Source organism: Trichechus manatus, unplaced genomic scaffold (genome assembly GCF_000243295.1).
Source record: "Trichechus manatus latirostris isolate Lorelei unplaced genomic scaffold, TriManLat1.0 scaffold00098, whole genome shotgun sequence".
Taxonomy (NCBI): Eukaryota; Metazoa; Chordata; class Mammalia; order Sirenia; family Trichechidae; genus Trichechus; species Trichechus manatus.
Genome location: NW_004444034.1, coordinates 6,476,053 through 6,485,608, shown reverse-complemented (window position 1 = coordinate 6,485,608; position 9,556 = coordinate 6,476,053).

Here is a 9,556-nt window from a genome sequence, read left to right as displayed (position 1 = left end):
CTGCTGAGTACATTAAATAATTCTCCTCTTTTTAGTGCATTTTCAATTCGAAAGAGAAACTTGGATTTTAATGTATGATGTCCACTTATGCTAGAGAATTTAAAAAAATCACTCAAAGCTTCAGAATCATAAATTGCTACAAACTGCTTTATCAATACTGTTTTGAAGCAACCAAAAATTGTAGGGCAGAAAAATGCTGGGAATTCCCATTATGAGGCCTGCTTTTGTTTAGAATAGTTTTTTCTGCTGAAGCAGAATACTCAGGGTGCTCAGAGATTTTAATATGATGTGATGTCCTGGAAAATTTCCAGATAATTATAATTAACTCCAAACCAAATGCAAATCTCTCGAGGCAGCTTTATAGCATGGTGAGTCTCCCAGATTTAGCCCAGTCCAATCAAGATACTGTCCTTCAGGTGGCAAAAACGGTTACTGGGCTGGCTGCTAACTGAAAGGCTGGCAGTTTGAGTCCACCCAGAGGGACCTCAAAAGAAAAGTCTGGTGATTTTACTTCTGAAAAATTAGCCATTGAAAACCCTAAACAGCACAGTTCTACTCTGACACACGTGGAATCACCATTAACTGGAGTTGACTTTACTGCAAATTGGTTTGGTTTTTGGCTTCTTTTTTTTAAACTCAGAATACCAGTCTGGCCGGGTGTGTGGCTACCTCTGAAGGACAGTACCCATCTGAGCACATCTCTGTGATGATATCACGTTTCCCTCCTTAAAGTTCAGTTCAAGGGCACTCCCAAAATGGAAAGGCTTATTCAAGAAAAATCCTCTATTTTCTCTAGAAATGCCAGTCAGCATGAACTTAGTGTTAGACAAGAAACTGGTAACTGGGGACAGCCAGTTTAAGTTTTACTTATCAAGGATCACTAAGAACCTATAATGTACTGGAAGTCATGTAAAGCACTTTATATATTTAATCCTCCCAACAATTCTATAAGGTAGCTACCATTATTTCCATTTTTATATGAAGAAATTCCTAATTACAGAAGATAATATCCTAAATATGATAGTTGCTTTCTTTTTATATTATTTCATTTCCAAGTTTTTGTTGTTGTTTATTTTTTAATACTCTGAACAAAGAGAGATCCTGCAAAGAATTGACATCTGTTAATGTCACTCAGAAGAGCCCTGGTGGCACAGGGGTTAAGCACTCAGCTGCTAACTGAAAGGTCGGTGGTTCAAAGCCACCAGCCACTCTGCGGGAGAAAGTTGTGGCAGTCTGCTTCTGTAAAGATTTACAGCCTTGGAAACCCTATGGGGCAGTTCTATCCCATCCTATAGGGTTGCTATGAGTTGGAATTGACTGGATGACAATGAATTTTGGGGGGTTTAATGTCACTCATGTATTTAAAAGCATTTACTGGCTTCCCATAAAAGGATGAAGATCAAACTCCTTAATATAGTCCCGAGGCTCTCTTTGCCATCTCTCCAGTTTCTCCATGAACCACATTCCTTTCTGCTCTCTAATGGTCCAGGCTTCTGCTTCCAGTTCTCCCAGTGGGCTCACTCTTTCTTACTTTAAGGATCATATCCTGTGCTCTCTGTCCAGAAAGACCTCTCCAATCTTCTCCACTCCCAATTCATCAGGCTAACTCCTATTCATTCTTCAGTTCTTGGAATAAACAGCACTTCTTCAACATATTCAAAAATATCACTTCTGCAGGACTGTTGAAAAACATACTGTGGTGCTATGAGGGCATATAATAAATCTTCTAATATCGTGTATAAAATACGCTTACTCTGTTAAATACCCTCACAGCACTCTCTATCTGGCTTCCAAAATATGTACTTCATTGCAATTAATTAATTTGTACTTAATTGTATATTTAATATCATATCATCTATAACTGTAAGATCGGAAAAGCCAAGGTCTATGTCTACTTTATTTACTGCTGTATCCCAATAGCCTACAGCAGTGTTTGGCACATAGTAGGTGCTCAGTCAATATTTGTTGAATGAAAAAATGAACCACTCCTCTACAGAATTAGTTTCCTTATTTCACTTTTAAAATCTTAGGTGAATTGATTTAAGAGTTAACATTTTCAACCACCACATGTCTGTCATTTTGTTGTACTGTGGTGGCTTGCATGCTGCTGTGACACCGGAAGCATTGCCATTGGTATTTCAAATACCAACAGGATCACCCTTGATGGACACATTTCAGGTGAGCTTCCAGACTAAGACAGACTAGGAAGAAGGACCTGGCAGTCCTTCTGAAAAAATTGGCTAGTGAAAACCTTATGAATAGCAGCAGAACTTTGTCTGATGCAGTGCCGGAAGATGAGCCCCTCAGTTGGAAGGCACTCAGAATGTGACTGCAGAAGAGGTGCCTCTTCAAAGTAGAAGTCAAACTTAATGGCATGCATGGAGTCAAGCTTCTGGGACCTTTACTTGCTGATGTGGCAAGACTGAAAATGAGACGAAACAGCTGCAAACATTTATTAATAATTGGAAAGTGGGATATATGAAATATGAATCTAGGAAAATTGGAAGTTGTCAAAAATGAAACGGAATGCATAAACATTGATATCCTAGGCATTAGTGAGCTGAAAAGGATGGGAATTGGCCATTCTGGTCTTCTATGGTTTACCATGCTGGGAATGACAAATTGAAGAGGAATGGCATCACATTCATCATCAAAAAGAACATTTCAAGACCTATCCTGAAATACGAAGCTGTCAGTGATAGGACAATATTCACATGCCTACAAGGAAGAACAGTTAATACAACTATTATTAAAAATTAGGCATCAATCACTAAGGCCAAAAATGAAGAAATTGAAGATTTTTACCAACTTCTGCAGTCTGAAATTGATCAAACATGCAATCAAGATGCACTGATAATTAGTGGTGATTGGAGCGTGAAAGCTGGAAACAAAGAAAAAGGACTGGCAGTTGGAAAATATGGTCTTGACGACAAAAATGATGCCAAAGATTGCATGATAGAATTTTGCAAGACCAACGACTTATTCATTGCAAATACATTTTTCAATAACATAAATGGCAAGTATACACGTGGATCTTGCCAGATGGAATACAGGGAATGAAAGAGATTACATCTATGGAAAGAGACGATAGAAAAGTTAAATATCATCAGTCAGAACAAGGCAAGGGGCCAACTACGAAACAGACCATTAGTTGCTCATATGCAAGTTCAAGTTGAAGTGGAATAAAATTAGAACAAGTCCACAAGAGCTAAAGTATGACCTTGAGTATATCCCACCTGAATTTAGAGACCATCTCAAGAATAAATTTGACACATTGAATACTAATGAGCGAAGACCAGATGATTGTGGAATGACATCAAGGACATCATACATGAAAAAAGCAAGAAGTCATTAAAAAGATGGGAAAGAAAGAAAAGACAAAAATTGATGTCAGAAGAGACTCTGAAAGTTGATCTTGAACAGAGGAGCTAAAGTGAAAGAAAGAAATGATGAAGTAAAAGAGGTGAACAAAAGATTTCAAAGCGTAGCTCAAGAAGACTAAGTATTATAATGACATGTGCAAAGACCTGGAGATAGAAAACCAAAAGGGAAGAACATGCTCAGCATTTCTCAAGCTGAAAGAACTGAATTAAAATTCAACCCTTGAATAACAATATTGAAGGATACTACAGGAAAAATATTAAATGACCCAGGAAACATTAAAAGAAGATGGAAGGAAGACACAGAGTCACTATACCAAAAAGAATTGGTTGATGTTCAACCATTTCAAGATGGTAGCATATGATCAAGAACCAATGGTACTGAAAGAAGAGATTCAAGCTGCACTGAAGTCATTGATGAAAAACAAGTCTCCAGGAATTGATGGAATACCAGTTGAGATGTATCAACAAACAGATGCAGCGCTGAAGTGCTCACTCGCCTATGCCAAGAAATTTGGAAGACAGCTACCTGGCCAACAAACTGGAAGAGATCCGCGTTTGTATACATTCCAAAGAAAGGTGATCCAACTGAATGTGGAAATAATTGAAAAATATCATTAATATCACATGTAAGTAAAATTTTGCTGAGTATCATTCAAAAACAATTGCAGCAGTACATTGACAGGGAACTGCCAGAAATTCAAGCCAGATTCAGAAGAGGACATGAAACAAGGGATACCGTTGCTGATGTCAGATGATCATGGCTGAAAGCAGAGGATACCAGAACGATGTTTACCTGTGTTTTACTAATTATGCAAAGGCATTCAACTGTGTGGATCATAACAAATTATGGATAATATTGTGAAGAACACTTAATTGTGCTCATGAGGAACCTGTACATAGACCAAAAGGCAGTCTTTCCAACAGAACAAGAGGATACTGAGTGGTTTAAAGTCAGGAAAGGTGTGTGTCAGGGCTGTATCTTTTAACCATACTTATTCAATCTGTATACTGAGCAAATAATCCAAGAACCTGGAGTATAAATGAAGAATGGAGTATCAGGATTGGAGGAAGATTCATTAACAACCTGCAGTATGCAGATGACACAACCTTGCTTGCTGAAAGTGAAGAGGGCCTGAAGCACTTATTGATGAAAATCAAAGACCACAGCCTTCCATAGGGATTACACTTCAACATAAAGGAATCAAAAATCCTCACAACTGGACCAATAAGCAACATTATGATAAATGGAGAAAAAACTGAAGTTGTCAAGGATTTCATTTACTTGGATCCACAATCAGCGCCCATGGAAGCAGCAGTCCATTAATCAAAAGACGCACTGCATTGGGCAAATCTGCTGCAAAAGTTCTCTTTAAAGTGTCAAAAAGGAAAGATGTCACTTAAAGGACTAAGGTGGGCCTGACTCAAACCATGGTGTTTTCAGCTGCCTCATATGCATGTGAAAGCTGGACAATGCAAAAGGAAGCCCAAAGAATTGATGCCTTTGAATTATGGTGTTGGCAAAGAATTATTGGTCTGCCAGAAGAAAGAACAAATCTGTCCTGGAAGAAGTACAGCCAGAATGTTCCTTACAAGGGAGGATGGTGAGACCTCATCTCACATACTTTGTACATGTTATCAGGAGGGATCAGTCCCTGGAGAAGGATATCATGCTTGGGCAGTGAAAAAGAGGAAGACCCTCAACAGATGTACTGACACAGTGGCTGCAACAATGGGCTCAAACATAGCAACGTTTGTGAGGATGGTACAGGACCGGGCAGTGTTTCTTTCTCTCATACATGGGGTCGCTATGAGTCCGAATCAACTCGATGGCACCTAATAACAACATTTTCAAGGATTTTTTTTCAGTTTTGTTCTATCTTAAAAGCACTTAACTGCCTTTCTGTGAAATATGGGAATTCACAAAGTTGTAACATGTTAAAAAAATAACATAAGACACTGTTGTGTTCACTCTTGAGGCCCCAGATTGTATTTGCATCTGTATATCTTACTATTTATTATATAATACAGCCTACATCCAACAAAACATCATTTTGCTTCTTGACACTCTCATTTAATGTACATGTTAGTTTTGATAAATACGTACTTTGGAGAGTTATAAAGGAAATTTGAGGTTCAGTGAAAAGAAATCCATCTACTGAAAACACAGCCTGATAGTCATTCCACTACCAAGACTTTTGTTAAATGTAAATAAAAATGAAATGCATGTACTTGGGTTTGTGTATAAAAGAAGAACAGCACATACTGTGGTTTTACCATTCCTATCTTATTTGACCTGTCAGCAGCATTAAACACTGTTGACAATTTCTTTGTTTAAACTCTCTCCTCTATGGGCTTCCATGACTTTTCCTCCTAATTGCTGACTTCTCTTCAATGTGTCTTCCTTCAAAAAAACACATATTGAAAGCACAGTATGTATCTGGTGCTGAACTGTGTTCTGGAAATACTATGTCAGGAAAGACAAACACAGTCACTGTCCTCATAAATCTTACCCCTCTTTTCATTTCACTCGAAGGATATAAATACAATTTTGCAAACATCAATATACTGATAACTCCCAAATCTGTATCCAGCCTAGACTGCTCTCCTAAGACCAAGGTTCACATAACCACCTGCTTAATGGGTATAGCTATATGAATGTCCCACCAGCATCTCAAACTTAGCATGTCTAAACTGAGCTAATTGTTCTCCTCCAAAAACATATCTATACTCTATTTTCTAACTGGATAATAGCATCAGTTTCACAATCTCACAAACAAGGAACCTGGAATTCATTCTGGCTTTCCTTTATTTTTCAAATTCAATTTGTCCTCAAGTCCTATCTGATTAACCTTTTCCTTACAGACTTCCTCGCAGTCACTCTCCTAATTTAAACTCTCATCATCTCTCTTCTGTGTTATCATATTTACCTCATAACCGGTCTTCTCTCACTTCTTTTTATCTCCAATCAAATTTTCACACATCCAACAGATTCGCTGTTGTTTCTAGGTGCCATCGAGTAGGTTCCAATTCATAGCAACTCTATTTACAACAGAACACTGCCCGGTCCTGCGCCATCCTCACAATTCTTGATACACTGGAGCCCATTGTTGCAGCCACTCTGTCAATCCATCTCACTGAGGGTCTTTCTCTTTTCCACTGACCCTCTACTTTACCAAGCATGATGTCATTCTCCAGGGACTGGTCCCTCCAAACATGTCCAAAGTATGTGAGACAAAGTCTCGCGATCCTTGCTTCTAAGAAGCATTCTGGCTGTACTTCTTCCAAGACAGATTTGTTCATTCTTCTGGCAGTCCATGGTATATTCAATATTCTCACCCACATCCTAATTCAAAGGCATCAATTCTTCTTCAGTCTTCTTTATTCCTTGCCCAGTTTTCACATGCACATGAGGTGATTGAAAACACCATTGTTTGGGTCAGGCGCACCTTAGCACTTAAAGTGACATCTTTGTTTTTAACACTTTAAAGATGTCTTTTGCAGCAAATTTGCCCAATGCAATGCGTCTTTTGATTTCTTGACTGCTGCTTCCATGGTCGTTGATTGTGGATCCAAGTAAAATGAAATCCTTGACAAGTTCAATTTTTTCTCCATTTATCTTGATGTTGCTTATTGGCCCAGTTGTGAGGATTGTTTTCCTTGTGTTAAGGGGTAATCCATACTGCAGGCTGTAGTCTTTGATCTTCATCAATAAGTGCTTCCAGTCCTCTTTACTTTCAGCAACCATGGTTGTGTCACCTGCATACTGCAAGTCGTTAACGAGTCTTCCTCCAATCTTGATGCAGTGTTCCAGCTTCTCGAATTATTTGCTCAGCATAGAGATTGAATAAGTATTGTGAAATGTTACAACTCTGATACACACCTTTCCTAATTTTAAACCATGCAGTATTCCCTTGCTCTGTTTGAATGACTGCTTCTTGGTTGACTCTACTTTGAGGAGGCAGCTCTTTCCCAAGTCATGTTTTGAGTGCCCTCCAACCTGAGGGGTTCATCTTCTGGCACTATATCAGACAATGTTCTGCTGCCAGTCTTAAGGTTTTCACTGGCTAATTCTTTTCAGAAGTAGACTGCCAGGTGGCTTCTTCCTAGTCTGTCTTAGTCTGCAAGCTCAGCTGAAACCTGTCCACCAAGGGTGACCCTGCTGGTATCTGAAATAACAGTGGCATAACTTCCAACATCACAGCAACACCAAGCCACCATAGTACAGCAAACTGACAGATGGCCACTAGATTTACATTTCTAAAATTCAAATGTGGACCATGTTTAAACCCATCAATGTCTTTTCATCCACTATATGATGAAGTCTAAGCTTTGTACCATCACATATATTATTATCTAATGACAAATTTCCTCTGCATATTCTCACTTCTTATCTTGCCCCTCTGATGCTATCATAACAAAGTTCCCTCAACAGGACATGATATTTAATATTTCTGTGCTTTTATACATGCTCTTTCTTCTGCCAGGAATGCCTTCCCCACCTTTTTCACCAGCCAGACTTAACTATCAGAATTCAAATTAGACACCTTTACTCAGGATCCTTCCTGACGTCTTCATAAAATACTAGCCTCCACTGGTTTTCACAACTATAGAACTTACCATTCTCTATTGTAATTATAAACTTACACATTTGCCTCCTATGCCTGTGGGCATCTTTGGAACTTCATGGCCTAGCATCATGGCACATAAAGGGTCCTTAACAAATATTTGTGTAATGAGTGACTTAATGACCATAAATAAACAAATAGATAAGTGTTCTTCTCTGTCAAAGAGTTCTTAGAAGTTAAAACATCAACTGGGAAAGACAAGATGGGTATGACTTAACCATGTTTATATGAATTCAAATGCATATTTTATTAACTATTATAACCCTGAAGAGAAATAGATGGGTTGCAGAAAAGGTTTTGACTTCTGGCCAGGAAGGGGAGAAGCCACCCCTGTGTATTGCCAGGTATTAAACTCTAGTGTTTTATTTCTGAAACATCACCTATTTCCTGTCCTAATCTCTGAACTATTATCTCTCATTTCCCTTCATAAATAAATGAATGGCCAGATCTTAGCTTGGCCATTTTATTGAGACTTTGTGTTTTTGATTGCATTTCCTTACTGCTCATCTATATGGTCCTTAACCCTATTCTGGTAACTGGATCTGATTGTTGACTGTTGCTTTGCTTGACCTTACATTATAGCAGAAGTACTGTTGTTTGGCTATTCAAAATCCATCCTTCTCTTTTCTTTTTTTCAAAAAAGACATGGGAAGGTCTTATGGAAAATTGTCCACACTGATAAAAGTAGATATCCAGGAATATGTGTTCCCCTTACTTCCAAAGGGCCTGTATGCAAGACGGTATTTTTATTTATGAAATAATGGTTCCTATTTGAGCCATTTTTTCAAGATTTAGTTTTCTGGATGCCATAAATAACTTTCTATTATTGCTAATCACAATATTGTTGTTGTTGTTAGGTGCCGTCAAGTCACTTCCAACTCATAGCGACCCTATGTACCACAAAACAAAACACTGCCTGGTCATGCACCATGCTCACAATCATTGTTATGCTTGAGCCATTGTTGCAGCCACTGTGTCAATCCATCTTGTTGAAAGTCTTCCTCTTTTTCGCTGACCCTCTATTTTACCAAGCATGATGTCCTTCTCCAGGGACTGATCCCTCCTGACAACATGCCCAAAGTATGTAAGACGTAGTCTCACCATCCTTCCTTCTAAGGAGCAGTCTGGTTGTACTTCTTCCAAGACAGATTTGTTCATTCTTTCGGCAGTCCATGGTATATTCAGTATTCCTCACCAACACCACAATTCAAAGGCATCAATTCTTCTTCTGTCTTTCTTATTCATTGTCCAGCTTTCACATGCATATGATGCGATTGAAAATACCATGGCTTGGGTCAGGCACACCTTAGGCTTCAAAGTGACATCTTTGCTTTTCAACACTTTAAAGAGGCCTTTTGCAGCAGATTTGCCCGATGAGTCTTTTGATTTCCTGACTGCTGTTTCCATGGGTGTTGATTGTGAATCCAAGTAAAATGAAATTCTTGACAACTTCAATCTTTTCTCCATTTATCATGATGTTGCTTATTGGTCCAGTTGTGAGGATTTTTGTTTTCTTTATATTGTGGTGTAATCCATACTGAAGGCTGT